This window comes from Pantherophis guttatus, chromosome 6 (genome assembly GCF_059756535.1).
Source record: "Pantherophis guttatus breed Tessera chromosome 6, ASM5975653v1, whole genome shotgun sequence".
Taxonomy (NCBI): Eukaryota; Metazoa; Chordata; class Lepidosauria; order Squamata; family Colubridae; genus Pantherophis; species Pantherophis guttatus.
Genome location: NC_142068.1, coordinates 17,750,190 through 17,777,215, shown reverse-complemented (window position 1 = coordinate 17,777,215; position 27,026 = coordinate 17,750,190). Strand labels below are relative to the sequence as shown.

Here is a 27,026-nt window from a genome sequence, read left to right as displayed (position 1 = left end):
ACCTGTCTGCAATTCCTTAAAAAAAATATCTTTTTTTAAAGTTCCCATGATAGCTACATAATCCTAGCAAATAAGATGTTTGAGGTGCTGATAGTATGCATCTTAATACTCCAGGTGTTTTCTGAAAGGGAAGGAGCTTGGGAGGGAATGGGTCAAAGCAGTGGAGATCAAAGCTACAGAGGATCAGCTGTCAAGGTTGGGGTGAGGTCTCGTAAATCTTGTATCTGTGAAGAGGGCAGATCTTCCCCTTGGTGCCAAGCCTATAGTAGCTGCTCAAGATCAAAAAGAGGCTGGGTTCTCACAGAGTTTTATTACAGTTAGGCAGATTTATTGAAAAGAAAATGGGGTTAGGTTACAAAACCTTGGAAGCAGAATGTACATCCTTCAGCATTCCATTTAAGTTTGTAAAAATGGGGGGTTCTTTGATTCTCTCGCTTTCTGCTTCTCAAATCAGTGGGGAAGTTGTCACTCACTTTCCTGGTACAAAAGGGACTTGGAGAAGTTCCTTCACAGACTCTGGCAGTTTCATTATATCAGGATTGGAATAAAGGGAGAAGGGGTGTCTCTGTGCTCCCAGCCCTTCTACAGCATACTATCATGGCTGGGATAAGCCTACTTCCCTTTTACCATCACAGTTGCTCCTTGTTGTGATTTGGGATGAGGGGACAACTCAGTGCTTGGGAAGTGGTGAGCTTCCCCAGTCAAGAGTGAACCAGGGGTAAAATGTACTTCAGGCCCTGTACTGATGTTGCCTCATGACTAGGCCTTCTCAGCGTGCTACAGATGGTGAGGGGCTGCACCGGTGCCATAATGGGAGAGGTAGATGGGATTAACTCAGAGTATCTGTTCCCAAATTGATTGAAGAGAAAAAATAGAATCTCACTGGAAGAGGCAGAATAACAGAACAGAACAACAGAATTGGAAGGGACCTTCTAGTCCAACCCTCTGCTCAAGCAGGAGACCCAGGGGTGAAATGCTCCCGGTTCGGACTGGATCGCCCAATCCGGTAGCGATGGAGCTGGGTGGTTCGGAGAACCGGTAGAAAAAATCCCTGCCCCCCCCCCACTGCCCAGCTGAGCCGTGCAATCATCAGAGGCTTTTTTTTAATTTTTAAAAGCATTTTTTCCTACAACCTCTTCAGCCGAAGAGGTTATAGAAAAAATGTTTTTAAAAGGAAAAAAAGCCTCTGCCAATCAGGCAAGTCAGCCGGGATCGTCAGAGGCTTTTAAAAAAAAAAAGAAAGCCTCTGCTGATCAGGCAAGTCAGCTGGGATTGTCAGAGGCTTTAAAAGCATTTTTTTAACAACCTCTTCAGCCAAAGAGGTTGTAGAAAAAATGGTTTTAAAAGAAAAAAAAAGTTGGCCACGCCCACTCAGTCATATTACCCCTCCACCAAGCCACGCCCACAGAACCGATAGTAACAAATTTTACATTTCACCACTGAGGAGACCCTATACCATTCTAGACAAGTGGCTGTCCAGTCTAAAAGCCTTCAATGATGGAGCACTCACACTTCTGAAGGCAATACGTTTCACTGGTTAATTGTTCTTACAGTCAGGAAATTTCTCCTTAGTTCTAGGTTGCTTCTCTTCTTGAGTAGTTTCCAACCATTGTTTCTTGTCCTGCCTTCAGGTGCTTTGGAAAATAAGTTGATACCCTCTTCTTTGTCGCCTCCTGTCCTTTTTCACTAGATGGAGTAGACAATATAAATCATAGCCCAGAGCTAAGTGAAGGAGGGTTTCACAGATACAGGCGGCCCTTGACTTATGGCCATTCATTAAGTGACTGTTGAAGTTACAATGGCACTGAAAAAGAGACTTATGACCGTTTTTCACACTTACGACCGTTGCATCATCCACAACAGTCACATGATCAAAATTTAGACGCTTGCCAACTGGCTCATATTTATGACGGTTGCAGTGTCTCGGGGTCATGTGGTCCTCTTCTGCGACCTTCTGACAAGCAAAGTGAATGAGGAAGCCAGATTCACTTAACAACCGTGTTACTAACACAAGTTAGCCCCAATGAGATAGGTGTTAAATGATTTTTGCCCCGTTTTACGAACTTTCTTGCCACAATTGTTAAGTGAATCACTGCAGTTGTTAAGTTAGCAACACGGTTGTTTATTTTATTTATTTTATTTTATTTTAAATTTATATACCGCTCTTCTCCCTGAGGACTCAGGGCGGTGTACAGCCAGAATTAAAAAACATGAAATACAAATATTAAAAACAATTAATATACATATAAATTTGGCCCAAAATTAAAAATACAAACCAATTAAAACATTTAAAATTTCTTCTTAAGCCAGCCCAGCTTGCTGGAAAAAGTGGGTTTTAAGGGCACGGCGGAAGGCGCTAAGGTCTTGGATTCTCCTTATCTCTGGGGGCAACTGATTCCAGAGGGTAGGTGCCCCCACAGAGAAGGCCCTCCCCCTGGGGGTCACCAGCCTGCATTGATTGGCTGATGGCACCCTGAGGAGGCCCTCTCTGAGGGAGCGCACAGGACGAATCTGGCTTCCCCATTGACTTTGCTTGTCAGAAGGTCACAAAAGGTAGGATTCCATGACCCCAGGACACCGCAACTGTCATAAACAGGAGTCAAGCGACCGAATTTTAATCACCTGACTATGGGGATGCTACAATGGTGTGAAAAATGGTCATAAGTCACTTTTTTTCAGTGCTGTTATAACTTTGAATAGTCACTAAGCCAACTGTTATAAGTCGGGCAGTACCTGTGAACTCTCCCAGTAGATGTTCCACAGATGTTAAGTAATATACCCTGTTTCCCCGAAAATAAGACATCCCCTGATAATAAGCCCAAATGGGCTTTTGAGCTCATGCGCTGAAATAAGCCTCCCCCCGAAAATAAGCCCTCCCTGAAAATATTTAAATGCAGAGCTGGAAATCAGGTAAGACGGCAAGAGGAGCCCCATCTTGCTCCACGTGCCCCAAAATAATAAGACTTCCCCGAAAATAAGGCCAAGCGCTTATTTCGGGGTTCAAAAAAATATAAGACAGGGTCTTATTTTCAGGGAAACACGGTAGAACATCAGGTCTTGGGGTACTTCATATGGAGCAACCACAACACTATTTCATTATTAACACTGAATAGAATGATCCATTGAGGAAAGCTTGTGACTATTTTAGAATAAGAAACCCTAACTTCTAACCTTCACAGGTAATTCAGAAGGATATCATAAATGAGCAATGTCACCAATGGTGGCAATCAGGGGTGGGTTCTACTTACCTTTACTACCGGTTCGCAACGGGAGCGCGCTTGCGCTTCTGCGCATGCACAGATCGTCCATAATGATGTATGGGCGGAGCCTCCCGCCGCTTTTACTACCAGTTCGCAAGAACCAGACAGAACCGGGAGCAACCCACCACTGGTGGCAATGCTTTTTAATATGAAACCTTTGATTGGACACAGTAAGTAAATAATATTAACACAGGGCTTCTGCATACATTGTCCTCGCTATCTCACAACCCGTTTGTGAGTGTGCTACTTCTAAATTCGGTTAAATATCTCTGCAATGGTGTTTTAAGGAGCTAACTTTCAAATAAGTATGCAGATGCTCACAATGCCCAGTCTAGACAAAGTCGAGGGCGAGTCATGCATTCAAAAACATCCGTAAAGCAAAGAATGGATAGCTAGCTGAGAGATTTATTAATGGTCTGTTTCTCCCATGTCACTCCTAATTTATCAACTCCCTTTGGGTGTCAGAGGAAAGCTTTTATTGCCTTGGCAATCTTCTTGTTCAACATTCAGCACAACAATAATAAAGAACAGCAACAGTTAAGAGTCAGTGTTGGGGCTATAATCATCACCACATACTTAAGTATGTATGCCTATACAATGCACAGTTCAAAGCTCAGGCCACATCCACAATTAGCAAAGTAGGACATTTACACGAACAAGCCAATCCCTAGCCAATCATACTATTCAAACAAAGGAAATGGCAGCCTCAGCCCAACCTTCTCTGATCTCAGAAGCTAAACATGGTTAGATTTGGTTAGGACTTCAATGGGAGACTATTATGTAATATACCAGGGTTGGAAGTTGGACTGGGAACTTGAAAAACAACCCGTACAACAGCAGTGGCAAACTATTTATGTACTGTTACTGTTCAGCCACATGCCTGGCTGAATCTAAACGATCACCAGAAGTTAATTCCAACTCCAAATAATATTCATTTTTACTGGTCTTTCAAGACCAAACTAGTTATGCCATCCTCAATAAATGTTATTTCCCTAAATTAATCCTGCATTAATTTCAGGGCCGAGCCCTGAAAACTCTTCTTTTCCAGCAAGCAGGGCTGGCGTGAACCCTGCCCCCCTTTTTTAGTTTTTAATGGTTATTAATTGTTTAGTTTTAATTTGTTAATGGGTTTTAATTCGCACTGTTTTAATTCGGGCCAAAGTATATAATTCTTTTAATTAATTTTAAATTTTGTATTGTTATGTATTTTAGTTTTGGCTGTGCACCGCCCTGAGTCCACTAGGAGAAGGGCGGTATATAAATTGAATAAATAATAATAATAATAATGTTATAAAACCAGCTCTCCCTTACCCCACCCATGGTGATTTCCCGAAAATAAGACCCTGTCTTATATTTTTTTTGAACCCTGCAATAAGCGCTTGGCCTTATTGCCATGCATTCAAAAGCCCAGTTGGGCTTATTATCAGGAGATGTCTTATTTTGGGGGAAACAGGATAACAACTTTCTAGCAGAGGATAATTTAACTAGGAAAATGATGAGCACAATTTACAATCCTATACCCCACCTTGTTAGATTAAAGATGACTTTGAATGATGTTTGAAGATTCAGATGTTGATTGTTGCCTTTAAAACCTTACATGGCTTGGGGTCAGATTATTTGAAGGACTGTCTTTTTCCAGTTACAGCTACCCAACCAACAAGAGTGGGCAGGCAGGGTATGTTACAGTTTCCCTCTTTTAAGGAGGTCCATCTAGCGCAGGGGTGTCAAACTCGATTTCATTGCGGGCCACATCAGGGTTGTATTTGACCTCAGAGGACTGGGAATGGTGGTGGGGTGTGGCCGGAGTAGGCGTAGCCAGGATGGGCATGGCCATGGTGGGTATTTGACACAGGCTCAAGATGCATTTTTTCCCCTTTGCATTCAAAACAGCTATTCCAGAAAAAGGGAGATTTACTTTCTGGCACAAATAGTCTCAATTCCATAATATAGAGATTAAATACATGTAATCTGCAGCTGCTATGGGACTTGACCAGTAGTGGGTTTCAAAATCCGGGGCTACCGTTTTGCTATCAGTAGCGCATGGGCGCGCAGATATGCAGATGCTTCTGCGCATGAGATCATTTTTGATGATGTCTGGGTGGGCGGGTGGGCGGAGCCTCCCGCCGCCGCCACTACCAGTTTGCCCAAGAGCTACCGGTTTGCCTGAACCGGAGTGAATCAGGAGCAACCCACCATTGGGCTTGACTCTTTTGTATAGGAGCAGAGCATAACACCTCTGACACAGCCCTAGAGGAGGACTTAATATTAGTAATAATTTACACAATTGATATACCACCCAATTCTCAATGACCCTGGGTGGTTCACAATTAAAAAAAATTACAATTGAATCAATCACAGGTAAAAGATTAACGTAAAAGATGACAAACTCAGTGATACGAGGGGGCTCACTCTCATCAAAGACCTGGGTGAAGAACCAGATGTTTCTGCCTCTTCTGAACAACAGCCGTCCAGATCTTGGAGGGTACCTAGTTCTACTTGGCAGATGTGCTAAAGAGAAGGTGAAGAAGGTGCCGCCTCATGTAGCACTCTGCCGGCCAAAACGGGCTTCAGAAATTGATGTATCTTCTAATGAGCTTCTATTTAGAAAATGATTTGAAAGATGATATAGACACCTTGCTGTATTAGGGCCTAGTCAGTTTTGACACAACTGTATTTATGTCATTATGCTGCTGCCAAATGATTTAGACACCATATTGGAGGAGAAAAAAAGAACAAATGTTTAATGAATCAGATGTGAAAAATTAGATCAGCTTCAGGAGGCAGTCTCAAGGTACAATACTTATCTCAGCAGTTCCAAGCTTAGCATCTGGTTCTCCATATCTGGATTTAGAAGCTATGGAGAGTTAAGCCTGGTTAATATTTGGGTGGAAATATTGGGGGGGGGAGGGGGGAAATAATCCAATCTTGGAGGGTACCTAGTTCCAGTTGGCCGATACTGCTAAAGAGAAGGTGAAGAAGATGCTGCCTCCTGCAGCACTCTGCCGGCAGAAATCAGGCTGTGGTCTGTTTTGGCCAGCAGAGGCACCGCGGGCTGGTCCTTTTGATATTTCCAGGCCAGACCCATGAGGCAGATCTAAGCAGCTCGCAGGCCGCATCTGGCCTGTGGGCCTTGAGTTTGACCACCCTGATCTAGTGGGACTAAGAAGAAGGGCCTTCTCTGGTGGTTCCCTCCAGTGGTGGGTTTCACATTTTGTTACTACCGGTTCGCCGTGCGTGTGCACACTTGCTTTACATGCATGCACGCCCGGTTTGCACACATGCCTGCCTTCCATGCATGTGCCCAGCCTTCCGTGCATGCGCCCAGCCTCAAAAATGTGCCTAAATAGGACGGAATAGAGCTGGGGTGAGTGGGCGGGTGTACCCACAATTTCCGCTACCGGTTCACGTGAAGTGGTACAAACCGGCTGAATACCACCTCTGGTTCCGTCCCTCTGGAAATATCATCCCCACAGAAATAAGATTGGCCTCCGCTTCCATACTCTTTCAAAAAGCCCTGGAGACATCATTTTGCCAGCAGGCCTGGGGAACCCCAGGATGATATGGAGCCCATCAGATGTTTTGTTTGAGGAAAGTGGGTGTTCATTGGGATTTATATTTGGGGTTTTAGTTCTATAAGTCATCCAGAGTCATTGTGAATGAGTTGGGCAGTCATATAAAGGTCTTAATAAAATAAATATCCTAAATCTCAAGCCAAACCACCATGGCTTAGTCTACGGCATTGCCTAAACCTACTTGCCCACCACACCTAGCATGCTCTAGATGGCATTCTCCAAGTCTCAGGCAGTCCGGGATAACGGTTAGGGACTCAATTCTTGTTCACCTTCGGCACAGAAGCTCACAGTTTGACCCCAGCAACCCTGCCTGATGTGGAAGTGGTTGAGGGGAAAAAACAGGAAGGGACATTATATCAGTTTAAGCTGCAGAATGGAAAGGCAGGTTAGAAATCATTTGTGTCTGTGTGTATGCTTATTATGTGTACACATGCACATGTGACTGAACCTTTGATTTTCACAGCAAAATTTATACCAAGCTTTAATGCCTCTTCAAAAGTGAGAAAGCATCTCTTCAGAATCTTTTCTGAGTACCATTTGATTACATTTCGTATCTCTCCCCGGCTCCTGTGTATTGTGATGACTTTCATACATCCGGACTAGTCTGTGTTGTTTCTCTGTGTCATAAAATATATGCGGGCATCGGCATAATTTTTCCATTCATTCATTCATTCATTCATTCATTCATTCATTCATTCATTTATTCATTCATGTTTATGTGGTGTATATTGGACCCTTTGAGAGCTGGATGCAGTGAAATTTTGTTTTAATGTATGCCAATTAAGTGTACATTCAAAGTAACAATAAAGTTATTCTATTCTAATTTAAAAAGAGGAAAGACCAATTTCCCACCTTATTTGCCCATGAAATTCTCCTCTTGCTACAAAAGCTACTCAGAATTAAAAAGCCAAAGCCACGAGCACTTAAAAGGTTTTCTGCTGGATCCCAGCTTCAGATCAATCGTCGGTCCCATTTAATAGAAGACCATCCTCATCCTGACGGTGCTTTCTGCTCGAAAAAACTGTTTTTATGATGATGATTAAATGAGCCACCATGGTCATTAAGCAAACCACGAGGTTGTTCAGCAAATCCAGCATGTGCAATTGTTGGAAGATAGCAAAAGCCATTACCAATCATGGTTGCGTGATGTTGCCAATGGACATAAACTGGTTGCCAGGCATTAAAATGCAACTGGAAGGGAGGGGAGAAGGGGAGTGGCAGTTGCAACTTTGAAGATGGGTTCTAAACAACTTTTTTTTAAACTTCTTGTAACTCTGAACCAGTGGTGAAATCTGAACCGGTTTGCTACTGGTTCGCTGGCTGCGCATGCGCACCACGTGCCAAATGCACGCTGTGTGCGCGCATGCACAATGCACACCAAAAGGAGTAAGTAGAACAGCGAGGGGGGGAATCAGCTGTGCCGTGCAATTTAGCTTCGCTAGAAAGCAGGTTTCCCTGCTTTCTAGCAAAGCTAAACCGTGCGGCACAGCTGATCATTGGAAATACCAGTTCGGAGGACTAATTCAGTAATTGGCTGCATCACCTTTGGCTGCAATAGGAATGGTGCAGTGGCCTAGAGGGGGAGCTCTCGCCTCACAATCAGGAGGCTGTGAGTTCAATCCTAGGTAGAGGCATATATTTCTCTCTCTGGACACACTGAGAGTATATCTGCTGAACAAATCTCCGCGTTGGCGACAGGAAGGGCATCCGGCCATTAAAACACTCTGCTAGCTCCATTCAGTTGCCCAGATTCCACCCCGCAAGGGATTATGGGGTGGTTAAATGACAATGATGATGAGCTTTGGCTGCAATAACTGCAACTAAATACTGTATTTCTTGCAATTGGCAATCAGCCTCTTCCACTAGCCTGAGGGAATTCTGGCCCATCCTTCCACGTCAAACTGCTTTAATGTTTCAGGTTTCCTGGCATGTCCTGCTCGTTTCAGAGCCTGCCAGAACAATTTTATGGGCTTTTAGTTGGTCATTCCAGTAGAAAGTATGATGCAACTACCTTCATGCTTGATAGGTAGTAAAAGGTTCTCATTGTGCAATGCACTGTCTGGTTTCTACCATCTAAAAAATTCCATTTTTGATGTACAGGTAATCCTCAACTGATTACAATTCATTTAGTGGCCATTCAAAGTTAAAACGGCACTGAAAACAGTGAGTTATGGCCATTTTTCATATGACCGTTGCAGCATCCCCATGGTCACATGATCAAAATTTGGATGCTTGGCACCTGACTCATATTTATGACAGTTCAGTGGTGGGTTCCTCCCGGTTCGGTCCGGTCCGGACGAGCCAGTAGCGGTGACGATATGACGTCACTGAACCGGTTCTCCCCCTCCGCCCTCCCACCCACCCACCCACGTTATTCTTACCTTTTATTTGGTCCCACCCCCAATCTATTGCTGCCTCCTGAGTCCCAGCTGATGACTAGAGAGAAAAAAACTGTTTAAACTCTTGCCGCGGGGCTTCAAAGGGCCGTCCTACAGCTGATCAGTGTTAAAAGCAAACAAATGAGTCGGGTCGTAAGTGCGAGGACTGGTCGTAAGTGCGAGGACCTTCCAGAAATGACTCTGACCAGCTAGCCACACCCACCTAGTCACATGACCTCCAAGTCACACCCACAAAATAAGCCACGCCCACAGAACCGGTAGTAAAAAAATTTAGAACCCACCCCTGTGACGGTTGCAGTATCCCAGGGTCATGTGATCCCCTTTTGTGACCTTCTGACCAGCAAAGTCCATGGGGAAGCCAGATTCACTTAACAATTGTGTCATTAACTTAACAACTACAGTGATTCACTTAACAACTGGGACAAGAAAAGCCTTAAAATGGGGCAAAATTCACTTAACAAATATCTTGCTTATCAAGAGAATTTTGGGGCTCAGTTGTGGTTGTAAACTGAGGACTACCTGTATATGACGATAGAATATTTTTCCACAGTGTCATCTAATCTATGTGCTTTTGGGCAAATATGAGATGAATATCAGTGCTCTTCACAGGGAGCCATTGGTTTCTTCCTCACTATTCTCTACAAATCCCCTTTTTATGCCTTTCTTTGCAGGGGATAGAAATTAAGAGCTGTGAAGTGATAAACAATTGAAAGTCTGGCAAACTGGACTCAATAAGTTTGTCTGGAACGAGAAAAAGCCGAGAGTGAAATTGAAAATTATGCAAGATGTTCCAGAAAGAGGAGGTCTTAAACTTCCAAACCTACAGTTATATTACGATGCAGCAGCTTTAACTTTAACAAGTGATTGGTTTGGAAGTAAAAAGGCTGGAATATTGAATGTAGAAAGTTTTGATCTTGAATTTGGATGGCATGCTTACTTATTTTATGATGACAAAGTTGATAAAGTATTTAAAAGTCATATACTTAGAGACTCGTTGATGAGAGTTTGGAAGAAGCACTGACTCAAATGGGATTATAAAATACCGCTATGGCTGGATCTTGGTCATACTTTGTGGAATACAAATATAATGTCACTCGGGGGGGGGTTTATACAAAGAGGTTCTTTTTACAGATGCGGGCAGATGGCAGTTGAAGACATTGCAGACACTGTTGGACGAAGGGATTAATCTAACTTGGTTACAATATAATCAATTACAATTGAGATGGAAACAGGACCAAAAAACTGGTATTATGTTGCATGAGGAAGAATTGGTTAGACATATAAAAGAGAAAGGTCCAATGCATATCAAAAGGCTTTATAATGTTTTGTTAGAAAGGGACTCAGAAACTGAATTAGTTAAAGATTGTATGATTAAGTGGGCACAAAATTTTGAAGAACCAGTGATGTTGGAAACATGGGAAAAAATTTGGGTTCAGAATGTTAAATTTACACAGTCGCAGAATTTGAGGGAAAATTTTTATAAAATGTTTTATAGATGGCATTTAGATCCCAAAAAGTTGTCATGTATGTACCCTAATGTTCAGCCAAAATGTTGGAGATGCGAATGTTTGGATGCTACGTATTATCATGTTTGGTGGACCTGTAGGAAAGTTAAGGCTTTTTGGATAAAAATTTGGTGGGTCATGAAGAATGTTTTGAAGAAAAAAATTCAATTCTCTCCACAATTGTTTTTATTGGGTATAGTTAAGGGTTTTACATCGGGTGAAACAAAATTGATATTGTATATGATAACAGCAGCAAGATTGTTGATAGGTAAATACTGGAAAAATGAAGCTTTGCCCACTATCGAAGAATGGACTTTGAAGATGGCCAGTTTTGCAGAGATGGCGAAGATTTCAGCATACTTAAAAGATTGCTCACAAGAGACTTATGAATGGGAATGGAAAAGATGGATAGAATATGTTCAGAACAAATATCAAACTAGAAAGTATCAAATAGCTTTTATTTGAAAATAATGTTTTAGAAATATTTTAATGTAATGAGGTAAAAAGAAAAATTATACAGGGGAGGGAGGGGTTCAAGTTTACACATAAGTGTTATATTAAGGGGGGTTTTTTTGTGTGTGTGTGTGTCTTTTTTTTACGAGTTATGAGTATATTATAGGGAAGTCTGGGGGGAGGGGAGGGTTAGGGAGGGTTAGGGAGGTTGGGAAGTTTGGGGGGGGAGGTGGGGGGCGGAAAAAGGGGTGAAAATGTAATTGTAAAACTTTTGCAATAAAAAAAAAAAGAAAAGAAATTAAGAGCCGTGGTGGCGCAGTGGTTGGAATGCAGTATTGCAGGCTAATTCTGCCCACAGCCTGGAGTTCGATCCTGAGCGGATCATCCTTCCATCCTTCCGAGGTGGGTAAAATGAGGAGCCAGATTATTGGGGGCAATATGCTGACTCTGTAAACCGCTTAGTCTATGGAATGGTATATATGTCTAAGCCCTATTGCTATGATTATCCTCTCAATTTAACCCAGAGGGTAAAAGTTGCACTTCACCCATTCCATATCTGGCTTAATAAAAAAAAAAAAATCAAAAAAGGAAGCAATTATCGTATTTTTTGGAGTATAAGACGCACCTTTTCCCCCCTAAAAGGGGGTGAAAATTTAGGTGCGTCTTATACACTGAATGTAGCCACACCCACCCACTGGCCCCCACCCTTTGGCCTCTGCCTCGCAGCAGTTACCTCCTTGCAAGCAAACATCAAGAAAAAACAGCTCCTTTCAGCTTCAGCACAGGCTAATTAGCACAAGTTGATTGGATCGGCCTCCAACTCTCAGCTGATTTGCTCTCAGCTGTTTTGCACAGGGCTCTGCTGCTTGCTGCAAAGAGGTAAATTGCTGGAGCAGATTTTTTTTTCCTTGTGCTAATCAAGCTATGCTGAAAACAAAAATGAAAGCAAAGCAGGCTGTTTGCTGCAATGAGGCAAAATTGCTCAGAGGCAGAGGCAAATTTCTTTTTCTTCTTTTCCTCACCAAAAAAAGGTAGGTGCGCCTTATACTCCCCAAAATATGGTAGTTTATTTTGGCTCCATTAAAAAAAAAAAAACACCCTAACAAGAATTTGATCATATTATATCTTGGACAGGAGAAAACAAGGAAATTTTTAGGCTGGCTTTTGTTAAGTCATGTCCAACTCTTTGCAGACCCATGGACCGTAACACACCAGCACCCCACTCACCCCCCGTCCTCCACTCTCCACTCCACTCTACCAGAGTTTGCCCAAATTCATGTTCACTGCACCAATGCCACTATCATCAGATAGATTAGGAAGTTAAAAAGAAGAGGGGGAAAAATAACTTCTGTATCAATTACCAAAAAAACTATATATGGGCTGCAAACAGCTGATTCAAACAGAAATCTGAGACATGAACAGCATGATCTTCTTAATAAGAACTGGGAAGAGATACCGAGTGCAAGAATTTCAGGAACCAAATTATTTTCCATCAGAAACAAGTTACCTCCTAGGGCAGCAGGGGAGAGCTTTATATAATTTATTTTTAACAGCTTCCGCTTGAACTGCCCAGGTGGCAGGTCTCTTTACTGATAATGCAGGAGCCTGGAGGTTTGTCTGTATCCCCAATCATCTGTTGAATCCTTATCGGCTGGGCACCTGCCCTTAAAATTACATGGATTTCCAAGGAGTCAATAATCAGCAAGAGTCAAGCTTGACTAGAAAGAGACTACTTTTTACTAAGGAGGAAAAACACTTGCTTTGATACTGTCCATCAACAGCTCATTGAGCTGATGAACTCATTCACCATGGTTTCCTTTGCTAGCAAGAGATGCACTATTGCTTATTGCAAACATTACCTTTTCTTTTCCACTCTTACTGTACGGGCACAAATAGCATGTTGCACTAGCTTTTAAAAACTGGTTGATCAGACTGGCTTACTGCTTTTTTTTGCTTGGGCCTCTGCATGTAAAATTGCACAAGGGAGCGAAGCTGTTTACAACTTTCTAAACCGGGGTCCCCAACCTGTGGGCCACGGCCCACTACCGGTCCGTGGCCTATTCACAACCAGGCCATGTGAGTGGCTGGCTGGTGCGTGCGTGCACTGCCCCACTTGCACCAGCGTCACGGGGGATTGCAGTCCTAACTCATGGGAGTGTCGTGGGTGTTTGTTGCCTCAGTCACACAAGCACTCGCGGTGCCACTTGTGCGAATGTTGCAATGGGTCCACGTGCACCTGCCCCTCCCACAAAACCATGTCCTCTTCCACTCCACCCACCCCCCAGACCACCAATCCAGAACGGTTGGGGAACTCTATTCTAAATATGTTTTAGTGCATGGGCTGGGTTGGGGGATTCACAATCCATAGAGGGTTTTATGAGCCAGAGTTACCCAAACACAAGTTCTGGGCTTTGGATACTAGTTCTGGATGATATGTTTCATAAGCGTTGTTAGCAGAAGTGAAGTGGGAATATCAGGCAAGTCGGTTCTTATCTGTATGACTGATTAGCAATAAACCGTGAAAACCTTCCTAGATCTAACATTATCATTTCTACTGGTTTTGTAATATAGGGTTTATTTATAATTTGAGAAGCAAAGCAAATGAGAGAAAAAGAATATGGATTTCTAACAGACTGGAGATCCACCAGAGTGATGAACATCAAGTGAAGTGCTAAATGAAGTGAGCAGCAAACACTTCAAATTCCCAGTTGAACAGAGTGAGATCTACGTTTCACTTATTTTCCACCCAGCTTCTCTTCGTCTGTGTTCCCTCTCTTCTGTTCCTTCCTCTTTCCAGACTAGTTTGTCCTAGCTCAGGCAGCCATGGTTTGCTTAAATACGTTTGCTAGGCAAATCACAAGTGTTTGGACTCGCACAATACACCAAGCCAAATGCTCAGAATTCAAAACGCATTTACCAACATGTTTCTTTGTGTTCATCAAAGTCCCCAGCTTATCTGAATGTTAGTTTTTTTTAAAAAAATAATGATTTTTTAAAATGAGAACATTGGTTGCTAGAGAGCAAAATGCCAGCCTGATCTTTATTTCAACATATCTCCCAGCCTTATATAGACACCAAAATGGTTTTAGAATACTGTGTATAAAATGGTGAATGGCTACAGTTGAGTGTTTTCTTTGGAAGAATTCCTATCGGTTCCCCCCAAAACAGAGAAAAACGTAAGATGGTAGTGAGCATCCTGAATGTTTAAGATGGGGTGTTTTGTCTTCTGGTTCCCATTTTCCTAGAATATCCATCACATACTCTCAATATTCCAGATGTGTCCATCTTCCCCATAAAATGAAGATGGGTGATTCCCTGTGAAATCACCCTGCAACTATGTGTTGCAATCATATTAAAAATGTTTAAATAATACCATAAGGCAGGGGTGTCAAACTCAAGGCCCACGGGCCAGATCCAGCCTGCGGGGTGCTTAGATTGGCCCACGTGGCCACCCTGGAAACAGTGAAGGACCGGCTTGTGGTGCCTCTGCTAGCCAAAATGGAGCTCGGGAGGGCCGCATTTTCAGCCCCAACGACCTCCTGCAGCCCTCTGCCAGTGAAAACGGGCACCTCACTTCACTGGCAGAGGGCTGCAGGAGACTGTCTCCGAAAACGGAGCCTCGATGAGTGACGTCGAGCTGGCCATGCCCACCCTGGCCACGCCCACTCCAGCCATGCCCACCCCCGGCCCACCAAGGTCAAACCCAACTCTGATGTGGCCCTCAATGAAATCAAGTTTGACACACCTGCCATAAGGTAACATCAACTAAAACATGTTAGGGATTAGCTAGGTAGTGGTAATAGATCTGGTGTGTAAAAATATGGATCACCAACAGATGGCAATAACGGAGGTGTACTGTAATTCTCTTGCCTAGAGAATAAGGCCACTTGGAGTTTTGCAAAGCAGATTTGCTATTAATGCAGGAACACGTACTGTATTCTTAAGTGGGAGAAAAGAGAATTCTTCAAATCCTTCCTCCTAATATCCCAAAGTGATCGAAATATTGACATCTTTAAGGAATGGTTAACTCTCAAAAAGAAAAACACCCTGTCATCCACCTATAAACATAGCTGAAACCGATTACTGATTTGAAGTTCCTTCTGCGGATGAAAGTTCAAAAGTGGGTCAGAGAAACCACAATGAAGAACTTGATCATTATGCTTATAAGCAATCTACCTAACAAACCATGTGGAGAAAGTCACTGGACTCAAACCTTACGTTTTGACCTTGGTTTCTTCAACCTACTGCCATTCAGAGGGTCAGGTTGCAAATTGTGTCACATATCATGCGCAGAACAAAACATATGGAAATCACTTCAGGCTGTTCCTAAGAATGCTGATTTCCTAAATCCATAAATAGCATTCCTTGGGGAATATTATGAAGGGACTAGGGAAGACTGGGTGAATTTTCATGAGAATGAAAAAAGAATGTAGATATTTACCCATCCTTGGTATTGTCTGCCATCTAGAGGATTTATTCTTTCCTACTCATGAGACATTTGATGTTGAGCCAAAAAGTCATACAGAATGTCTGTACCATGTTTCCCCCAAAATAAGACATCCCCTGATAATAAGCCCAATCGGGCTTTTGAGCGCATGGCAATAAGGCCAAGCGCTTATTTCAAGGTTCAAAAAAATATAAGACAGGGTCTTATTTTCGGGGAAACACAGTATGTCCAGAATAAATGTTTAAAACGTGTCCTAAGATTAAACCCATTTTATATCCAGATTCAAATTAAGCTACAGTTTTCAAAACGGTTTTCTTTTTGTAATTAATTGTGGAATAATTGCATACTCTTCCCCTATCTACTCTTGCGTTCTTTTCTGTTTCTTGCCTCTATGTCTTTCTTTCATTGATTTGATTTATGTGCTACCCATCTCGTCTAGATCTATTGATTGTACTATTACCTTCTTAAGGGAGGGACCTGTCCAGGGGTGAAATGCTCCCGGTTCGGACCGGATCGCCCAATCCATTAGCGATGGTGGCAGGTGGTTCGGAGAACCGGTAACAAAAATCCCTACGCCCACCCCACCCCCCCATGCTCAGCTGAGGCACGCAATCATCAGAGGCTGGTTTTTTTACTTTTAAAAGCATTTTTTCTACACCTCTTCGGCCGAAAAAATGCTTTTAAAAGTAAAAAAAAAAAAGCCTCTGATGATCGAGCAGCTCAGCTGGGATCGTCAGAGGCTTTTAAAAGCATTTTTTTCTGCAACCTCTTAAGGTTGTAGAAAAAATGCTTTTAAAAGTTTAAAAAAAAAAGTTGGCCACGCCCACCCAGTCACATTACCCCCCATACACTAAGCCACGCCCACAGAACCGGTAGTAACAAATTTTAGATTTCACCCCTGGACCTGTCTCTAATCTAGAGTTCCCCAACCTTTCAGGGCTGGCTGGCCAGAGGGGGGAGGATGCGCGCATGCACAAGTGTGAATGGGGCTATGAGTGCATGTACGGCAACGATAACGCCCACGGTGACAGTAGCACATGCACAGTGCCTGTAGTGATGGTAGCGGCCATGTGGCGCCTGTGGAGTGAGTAGCGGCTGCACGGCACTCAGAGCAACAATGCCATGAGTGGCAGGATGTGTGTGCATGCACATATGCACACTGGCAGGTCACTCACGTGGCCCGGTGGCCAACAGGCCATGGTCTGGTAGTGGACCACGGTCCATAGGTTGGGAACCCCTGAATCTGTCTACCATGACCTACTCTGCTGTAAGCCTTAGATTAACCTCCACAAGTAGACCACAGGTCTTATCATCTGTGGAAATACAAACTCAGGTCTTTTTGTGCCTTCTTCTGTATCATTTATAAATATTTGATTCAGCACCTTTTAGAACAAAAGAGAAATGTAAGTAAATATTAACTTTATCAAATAAACAAATTAACTTCCGAGTTAATTTATCTGTGGCTGTAAATCTCACCTCCTTTATTTTACCTATATCTCAACCCCTTGGCTTGTATGAAGGGCCTGGTAAATGTCAATTACTATAAAAATTCTAACTACGAGTAAAGTGAGAAATGACAAGAAACTATAGTCAAGCCTCATCTAAATGGATTTGAATAGATGTTTTTATTTATTAACAACTGATACATTTTCTGTGTCCCGCCTAGAAAATAAAAGCTTAAGTTCAGAGCCCTTCTTGGCTCTGAAACTGATGATGGAATGGAATGGAAGGAACAGATGAAACATTTAAGGATATTTGCATATTAGGATTGGGCAGAGTTTCAAATCTGAAGGTGAAAAGTTGTTTTGGAGCGTCCAGTAGCAGGAAAGTAGCACCTGTTTGCAATTACTTAAAGCAGCCACTTCTTTTCCCAGGATCCTATGGCAGGCAGCTATAGGACCCTGTGAAAAATGCAGACACATTTTTCTGATATGCTCCAAAGCACTCTTTTGTCTTTGAATCTAAAATTTACAAGAGCCTTGGTGGTACAGCGGACTAAAAGTCCTGTTAAGTAGCACTTAGCTGCCAGCTGCCTGCAATTACTGCGAGTTCAAATCTCACCAGGCTCAAGGTTGACTCAGCCTTCCATCCTTCCGAGGTAGGTAAAATGAGGACCCAGATTGTGGGGGCAATAAGCTGACTTTGTATAAAAAAGAACACCGCTTAGGGGGAGCTGAAAGCCCTACTAAGCAAGTATATACAAAAGTATGAAGGCTATTGCTTAATGCATTGTAAGCTGCCCTGAGTCTCCGGAGAAGGGCGGCATATAAATCGAATCAATCAATCAATAAATAAATCTAAATTGCTGCATAGTCTTAGTGTACATTCATAACCTATGGCATGCAAAAGCCAAGTTTATATGTCAGTTAGGTAGGGGAGGAGACCAGTAATCATCTGTAATCTTTTGACTCTAATACTTTGGATTTTCCACCCCAACTGAATGGAAAGGGTCCGAAAATCCAATGTCCCTCAAGATAGGTACAGTAAGTGCTTATTCTCTTCTATAAAAGAGAATATTTTTACCTCAGGGTTGAAATGAGGGGTCCCTGGTGCTCTCTGAGCTTGCTTGTTTCATTATCCAAACTAGGTAACTTCATTAGTGCTAGCATTAGTCACTAGCACTGATGATGCTACCTAGTCTGGGTAATGAAACAGACATCTGCAAGAAAACAACCATGCTCAGAGAGCACCAAGACCCTTTATTCTCTTTTAGATGAGATATAGTGGAACAGGTTTTCTGATCTTTCACAAGGTAACAGATATTCATAATTTCACAAAAAGTATGGATGGATGGATAGGGAAGGGAAGGGAAGGGAAGGGAAGGAGGGTGGGAGGGACGGAGGAAGGAAGGAAGGAAGGAAGGAAGGAAGGAAGGAAGGAAGGAAGGAAGGAAGGAAAACTACTTCCCAGCTTATTTTTAATCAGTATTAAAAATACTGATTTTTAACTTGTTCAGGTAAAATCTGACCTGAAGGAAGGAAAATGAGCATTTTTTTTCAACATACAAATTTGATTTCCAAAGCAGCTGGCTAGATGTTTAAATTCAGACACAAAACTCCAAGAAATGGTACATTAGTGCACATTTCATGGAAATTAATGAAACCAGCAAGGCCTCTGGAAACTGTACAAAAATAAGGTTGTTTCGTTCTAACTGTCATATCACACGTGATGCATAAGAAACACATGTAATATCTAACTGTAACATCATATGTGTGCATTGCAAAAGTCAGTGGTTTTCTCCCACTAACCACCATTCTAATGATAGGGTGTGCCCGAAATGTACAGAGGAGTGCATATTTACACAATGTTGCAAAGTCAATAAAATAAATTAAAAAACAAAGAAGTCCTCATTTGATAAAAATTTTCCTATCAAGAACATTTCACCCAGATAAAGAATGCAGCCTTCATCTGTGGCATGCTCTATATTACAGATAGTCCTCAATCTCCGACAATTGGCCAAGCCCAAAATAGACAACTTTGTTAAGTGAGTTTAGCCCATTTGATAACTTTTCTTGCCATCGTTGTTAAGTGAATCACTGCAGTTGTTAAGTTAGTAACGCAGGTGTTAAGGGAATCTGGCTTCCCCATTGACTTTGCTTGTCAGAAGGTCACAAAAGAGAATCACATGATCCCGGGACACTGTAACTGTCATAAATAGGAGTCAGTTGCCAAGTGTCCGAATTTTGATCACATGACCAGAGGGATGCTACAATGGTCGTAAGTGTAAAAAAACAATTATAAGACTTTTTTTGGTCACTAAATGAATGGCTGTAAGTCAAGGACTACCTGTATTGTAGAATAAATTGCCCATGGATTTAAACCTGGTTCCCTCCTTTACAATTTAGGAAAGGGTTTAAACAAACCTTTTCATGAAGAACTTAGAATTAGAATAACAGAGTAGGGGGCGGGGCACATGCGCGGCGGCCACATGCATTGCATTTTGGGGGTTTGGATGCGTGCTTTGGGCACTCGGTCTGGAAAAGGTTAACCATCTCTAACCTATACCATTTCTGACAGATGGCTGTCCAGTCTCTTCTTGAAAGCTTCATTGATGAAGCACCCACAACTTCTGAAGGCAACTTCTGTTCCATTGCTTGATTGTTCTCACTGTCGTAAAATTTCTCCTTATTTCTAAGTTGAATCTCTTTTTGATGAGTTTCCATCCATTATACCTTGTCTGGTCTTCGGGTGCTTTGGAAAATAGATTGATCCCCCCCACCTTCAAATATTGGAAGCCCCTCAAATATTGGAAGACTGCTATCATGTCTCCCCTGGTCCTTCTCTTCACTAGACTAGCCATTCCCAGTTCCTGTAACCGTTCTTCATATGTTTTAGTCTCCAGTGCCCTAATCATCTTTGTTGCTCTTCTCTGCACTCTTTCTAGAGTCTCAACATGTTTTTTTATAGTGTGGTGACCAAACCCATACTTCTAGGAGTCTATATGTGTGTTATGTTACTGGATATTGTGATTATAACTGCTTTGTGTTTTTCTAAGCCCTTGCAAGTGTGCAGGTAAGCAAAATAAGACCAATAAAATTGAAGACTTCCATATTATGTCCTCATTATCAAAAGTTCTTGCTCTCGTCTAACAGATTTTTATGCATTTAGGCATGAGAAGCTAGTTAGCAGTGGGTGGGTATATAATCAGATTTTTCATTTCTCCCTTATTTTTCTCTCTCTTGTTCCTGCTGTGGCTAACGTCATTTGGCCTCAAAGTTTTGCTAATCTTATTTTCGGCAGGAAGTTTAAGAGAACTGATGCTTTCTAGCCCTAAAATATCCAGGCATCCCTATATTACAGATAGTCCTTGACTTACCATCACAATTGGGACCAGAATGGGCTTTACCAATTAGACCAGGGGTCCCCAAACTTGGCAGCTTTAAGACTTGTGGACTTCAACTCCCAGAATTCTCCTAATTCTGGGAGTTGAAGTCCACAAGTCTTAAAGCTGCCAAGTTTGAAGACCTCTGGATTAGACTGATAGATCTTTATAGAAATGGCTTGTTCATATTATTATGAAAAAGCAAAAAAAAAGAGTTGTGAATTGATGTTTATGCCTTATTTTACTGTAACAGAGAAAGTGGGAAGTCAATGCTTCTTTTTCTTCCCCCACTCTATTTTTTCTCACTTCTCTTTCCCCCTTCCCCCCTGCTTTTCTATTTACTTTGTATTTTGTATTTTATAATACTTCATAACTCAATAAAAATGTTAATGACAAAACAATTGGGACCAGAATTTCTGTCACTAAGTGATGTGGTGATTAAGCGGGTCATATCCAATTTTTACAATCTTTTTGCCACAGTCATTAAGTAAATCCAGTTTCCCTCATTGACTTTACTTGTCAGAAGTAACCCCTGGGAAAGGTTGTTAAATGGTGATCAAACCACCCCAGGACGCTGCAACCATCATAATACGTTTTTTTACAGTTGCCAAGTATTGAATATTGATCATGTGACCATGGGGATGCTGCAGTGGTCATAAGTGTGAGGACTGGTCATAATTAATTTTTTTCAGCACCGTCATAACTTTGAACAGTTGTTAACAAATGCTTTTAAGTCAAGGACCAACTGTAGGCAACTTTGGAAGGAAGCCTGAAGCCATGGCAACTGATGGCATTATTTCATCACGAAATAGTCCTTCAAATCCCTGGGTCAAACACTCTACTAGTGCTCTATCTCTAACAAAATATAAGTCACACAGTGGCAACAAAGTTTGTGACAGTGCAATTGCAGTCTGCAGAGTCTATGGAGCTTCCTAAAGTGGACAGATCTCCACCTATGCTGGCTTCAGCAGCAAACTAACTACTAATTTAGATTAAGCCTAGGATAGGGGATGTGGTAGCTCAGTGGCTAAGACGCTGAGCTTGTTGATCAAAAGGTCAGCAGTTCGAATCCCTAGCGCTGCGTAGCAGGGTGAGCTCCTGTTACTTGTCCCAGCTTGTGCCAACCTAGCAGTTCCAAAGCACATAAAAAATGCAAGTAGAAAAATAGGGACCACCTTTGGTGGGAAGGTTAACAGTGTTCCGTGCACCTTTGGCGTTTAGTCATGCCAGCCACATGACCACGGAGATGTCTTTGGACAGTGCTGGCTCTTCGGCTTTGAAACGGAGATGAGCACTAGAGTCGGGAATGACTAGCACATATGTGCGAGGGGAACCTTTATCTTTACCTTAGACATATGTGAGGATAACAGAAATAAGGGATTTTACATACTCAAATCCCATCCATATTTTGTCGTACAACTGACCAATGATAATTTTCTTGATAGCACATTAAGTCCTGCAGGAGTTTAGACTTCAACTCCCACAATCTATGTTGAGTATGGCAAGGATTATGAGAGCTGAAGTCTAATGCTGTAAAACTGGCTAAAGTAAATTTATTGATTTATCTTTATAGGACTCTCATTCCGGCCTAAATGTTTATCCAAGGCACAGAAAAACACTATCCATATAATGCTAGTTATTTAAACATGGGCACGCCTCTTTATATGACAGACCACTCCCTCCCTTAGCCTTTTGATAGTTTGACTTCTCTGTTCTATCCGAGAATGTCCCTCTAGAGCACGGGTGTCAAACTCGCCACATCACATTGATGTCACGTGACGTATTGCAACGTTCTTTGCCTTCGAGCTGGGGTAGGCGTGGCTTGCACGTGACACTGCAAGCCACACCTGCGGGCCGCCAGTTTGACATCTCTGGTCTAGAGCAATCAGCCGCCCCTCCACCTTCACCGACCAATGAGATACTTATATTACATAACTGTTTCTAAATTTCAAAAGGCACTAACTCTAGCACATTGTAACACTCTCCCCATAGCAAAAATGTCCCACACAAAGGGCCATTGCGACCAACAGCTCATGTCCTGTACCAGGGATGGGTTCTACTTACCTTTACTATCGGCTTGTAATGGGGCTGCACGCGCGAGCAAAGCGAGCGCATGTGCTCTTTTGCGCATGCGCAGAAGCATTTTGATGACATCGGGGTGGGTGGGCGGAGCCTCCCTCCGGTTTTACTACCGGTTCTATAGAACTGGTCCGAACCAGGGGCAACCCACCCCTGTACTGTACCCTCTAAAAGGATTCACATTTTATAACTTCTTACCTGATCAAATCTCTCTTCCCCCTCTCCTAAATTACTTAAAACACACATATTAACTACTTTTGCAGAATTTATATCAAGCTTAGAAACACTCTAATAAACATTAAACTGCAGGAGGCACCACCCTTCTTTAACTGAACTCAAGAAAGCCAAGGAACTTTATATCCAGTTGGCACTGATAAACAGAAATACCAAGATTGTAACCTACACTTGGAAATTGAAAAAAAATTCTAGAGAGTAGCAAGCTACTTCAATATCATTGCCAAGAAATTGACATGAATGTGTGCCTAAAATCATTAGAATTCAACCTCCATTACACTACTACGTGATTCAACAAAAGCGTGAGTGGCAAATTGTGTATTGATCTGGGAAATCACATCAAATCTCTTGGGATTTACTGGTGGTCAATGTGGCAATGTCTCCAATTTGGCAATGGTGAGATAAGATGGGCCACTATCTTCATCACCTCCATTGTGACTGAAGTGTATGGGGATTAGGGGTATTGTCTGCAATCCAAAAAACGTATATTGTAGAAGACTGATCTAATCAACATTGAGAAAATAAAACAGTTTTCTATGACTGAGTTTGCAGATCACAAAGTACTCTGTGGTTGTTTGGTTTTATTCATTATTTATTGATGTGCCACATTATAAAACCACCCCACTCCCTCACAAAGGGAGAAAGTTTTGGCTTGGAGTGCTATGATAAACCAGTCAATTACAATTAAACAACTAATGGCTCAGTGCATGAATCCTTGTGTGCATAACTAATATTCTGTAATGCTCTGATTTACTTGTTCCTTTTGAGTAATCCTCACACAAGTGCCATAATATTTTCAGGATCAAATAAGCCTCAGGCCTCCATTGCGACTGACAAAATCCATTCGCCATTTATGGTATGCATGCATCTATAAAATCCCTTTCACTATTTTATGGACACAAGCAACAGAGTCTCAAATAACACCGAGAAACAAATCTTTCTGTATTTTGTTTTCCCTAGCAGTTTTCATTCAATCTTGATAAAAGATACCTTGAATTAGATTTTTTAAAAAAGAAGAGAGTTTCAAAGGAAATTCTCCTGAGCGAAACCTATATTCCTGCATGTCAGGAAGTTTTCTGTGTTTTGATCAGCCAGTTCTTCAGTTGCTTGTTTTGTGACTGCCTTATTTAGTGACCGTTTATAGTTACAACGGTGATCAAAAAGCAACCTTAAAGCCAATTCTCACATTTACAACTATCCCAGGTCTGTAAAGCAAAGGAAAGCTGAAGTAAGATCATAAACACAATCACTTTTTCATTTATAGACGCCTTCAGTTAATAACCAAGTTGGCAGTCCCAATTGTAGTAGCTAAACGAGGATTACCTGTACTTTTTTTTCCAAAATACTCTTCCCCACATTTTTAATAAATCCCAGGGAAGACATCAAGAGGAAACCTCTCCCATCAGTCCTTTCCAGTAGAATGGTTAGTGTTGAAAAAAAGGATAATTTCTGTTCTTAAGAAATTCTTGAAGAATTTCTCCTTGGAATTTTTTCCCTTCCAATTCTTCTACTTTATAAATTTGGTAAAGAATTTCAAAAGGACATGTGTTCCCATTCTGTTCTCAAAAACTTCAAGACTGCACTCACATATCTTCAGGGCATATTAAGTGTGACATAAAGTGCAAAGCCTTAATATTTGTGTGTGTATGTGTGTGTGTGTGTGTCTGTATTCATACAATGTATTAAGCTTCCTTTATTTTAATCTTGGCTAGGATTTTAAAGACTTAAGAGAGTTATGTATATCCACTCTATTTGTTCAGTTGATGGTTTAATGAATTCTGCAAACCTAGATCATAGTCTAATCCAGTAATCAAATGAAGCTCAATGCACCAAGACAAAGTATTTGGATGGGAGAGCCTTTAAATAATTTTTTTTAAAAAAATGTCAGCTGCTCCATTCTAAGATGCTCTCCAAAACTGAAAACTGCTCTGTATTTTTGAATGTTCACTTAGGTGCAGATTTGCATGCCTATCAATATTATAACAGAACTGCAAGGGGTGGAAAAAACTTCCTGGTATGACAGCGGTGGCAGTAACAGGAATTCGTGCAAATTTTAATGGTTCTGCTTTTTCGAGGATCACCAGTTTTTAGCACAGCGAGAAGGTGAATTTTAAACGGTGTCCGTCTTGACCATGATCCAAAAATTTAAGAGGAAAAAAATCGAGAGACCAGTCAAAATTATAAGGCTCTAGAAGGCAATGTTTACTATTCACGGTATGCCATTTCAGATGACCCGTCCCCCAAAAGGAGAAATATATATATATATTTATGACACTTTTGAAAAATATATTGGTAAAAAAGGCGAAAGGTTTATACGATCTGAAGAGAAACCAGAGTAGCAAAGATTATCTATATGTACAAACATTTATATTTTTATTTATTTCCTTTTTCTACACTATGTAACCGGATGGACAAAAATTGTATTACTATAATTTCTTAATAATAAAACATTTAAAACCAAAAGAAAGAAAAAAAGAAAAAAAGAAAAAAATATTGGTACTGTACTTTGGGGCAGAAGGAAAAGAGAAAGGAAGAGGAGGGGAAAAAAATCTCTCCCCCCCCCCCCCAGGAAAGTTTCACGCGACTCCTGATACGTGTAATATGTCCCCACAATGCGGATCGCCAGAACTATCCGCACACGCGTACAGACGTGCTTTTTCAAAAAGACGCCAAGATTACCTGGATCTGACTGAAGGCGGCTGCAAGCGGAGCGTGGCCGGCACCCGTGGGGAGAGAAGCCGCAGCGATGCCATCCGGCGGAGAGTTCCTGCTGCAAAAACTCCTGCAGGGGCGGGGAGGCCCGGCCGGGAAGGCGTGGACGGATTTGAACACACTCCCGCCCGGGGGAATTCGCACGGTGGGGCTGGGGTGGGGGGAGTGGGGGAACCTGAGAGGCCCTGCGTGGGCGTGTGGGAGCTCCCGGGACGACGCCCCGAAGATTGCACCTCTCCCAGCACACCTGCTATCTTGCGCCTTCTCTGGATTTTCCAGCAAAATAAAAATAATATTTTTTAAAAAAACAACAACAACAACCCTAAAGCAGTTGTTTCAGTTTGGACTGGGGTGTGAGGGGAGTGGGGGAGTGGGAGGTTGGAGAGGCTGCACTCTTATTATAACAGCACTTTGTTTCTTGTTGTGGAGAAGTTCTTTTTAAAACAACAACAACAACAACAACAAATTGCCTTTTTGGAGCAAAACAACGCAAGGCCATTGTGCCTTCTCTCCAGCTGCGGGAGCGCTGGCTTGAGGAAGGACAGCTGGCTCCTAGGGAGATTTATGCAGGAGCTTCCTCCAGTGGGGTGGTTTAAGCAAGGGTTGGCATCAGCACCCAAGTTGCCAAGTACTGTCCTTGTCACCCAGCAGGATTTCTTTGCCCACCTGAGATTTCATTTGGTAAATTGTCTTAACGACTGGCAGCCCCTAACTCAATTCAAGCGCTATGTGAAAATTCAATTCAAGTGCTATGTGAAAATATCTACAGATGCCAGGGGTGAAATCCAGCAGGTTCTGACAGGTTCTGGAGAACCGGTAGCGGAAATTTTGAGTAGTTAGGAGAACCGGTAGCGGAAATTTTGAGTAGTTCGGAGAACCGGCAAATGCCACCTCTGGCTGGCCCCAGAGCGGGGTGGGAAGGGAGATTTTGCAATATCCTTCCCCCAGGAGTGGGGAGGGAATGGGGATTTTGCAGTATCCTTCTGGAGTGAGGTGGGAATGGAGATTTTGCAGTATCCTTCCCCTGGAGTGAGGAGGGAATGGGGATTTTGCAGGATCCTTTCTCGAGTGGGGAGGGAATGGAGATTTTGCAGTATACTTCCTCTGCCATGCCTACAAAGCCACGCCTACAGAACCAGTAGTAAAAATATTTGGATTTCATCACTGACAGACGCCTCACATCCTGAACGTAAATTGTTTCAACTTCTACCCTCAAAACGACGTTATAGAGCATTGCGTGCCAGAACAACTAGACACAAGGACAGTTTTTCCCCCCGCATGCCATCACTCTGCTAAAGAACTAATTCCCACAACATTGTCAAACTATTTACTAAGACTGTATTATTATTATTATTCTCATCCTTCCTATTACCTATCTCCTTTTCTACTTACGACTATAACCTTGTTGCTTGTTTCTTTACAATTATATTATTTTATTTAGTTTCCTAGTATGATTTTGATTGCTTATTTAGTATCCTATGACTATCACTAAGCGTTGTATCTTATGATTCATGATGAATGTATTTATGATGATTATGATCAT

At 42.1% G+C, this 27,026-nt stretch overlaps 1 protein-coding gene across 1 annotated transcript in view; it reads right to left on the bottom strand.

The window, feature by feature from the left end:
- Nucleotides 1-25,773, bottom strand: part of PLD1 (phospholipase D1) — a 173,385-nt gene extending 147,612 nt beyond the window's left edge. Inside the window, exon 1 of the mRNA XM_034438982.3 lies at nt 25,451-25,773. The gene's annotated coding sequence lies outside the window, so the exon portion shown is untranslated. The remainder of the gene's footprint in view (nt 1-25,450) is intronic.
- Between the last annotated feature and the right edge of the window lie 1,253 nt (nt 25,774-27,026).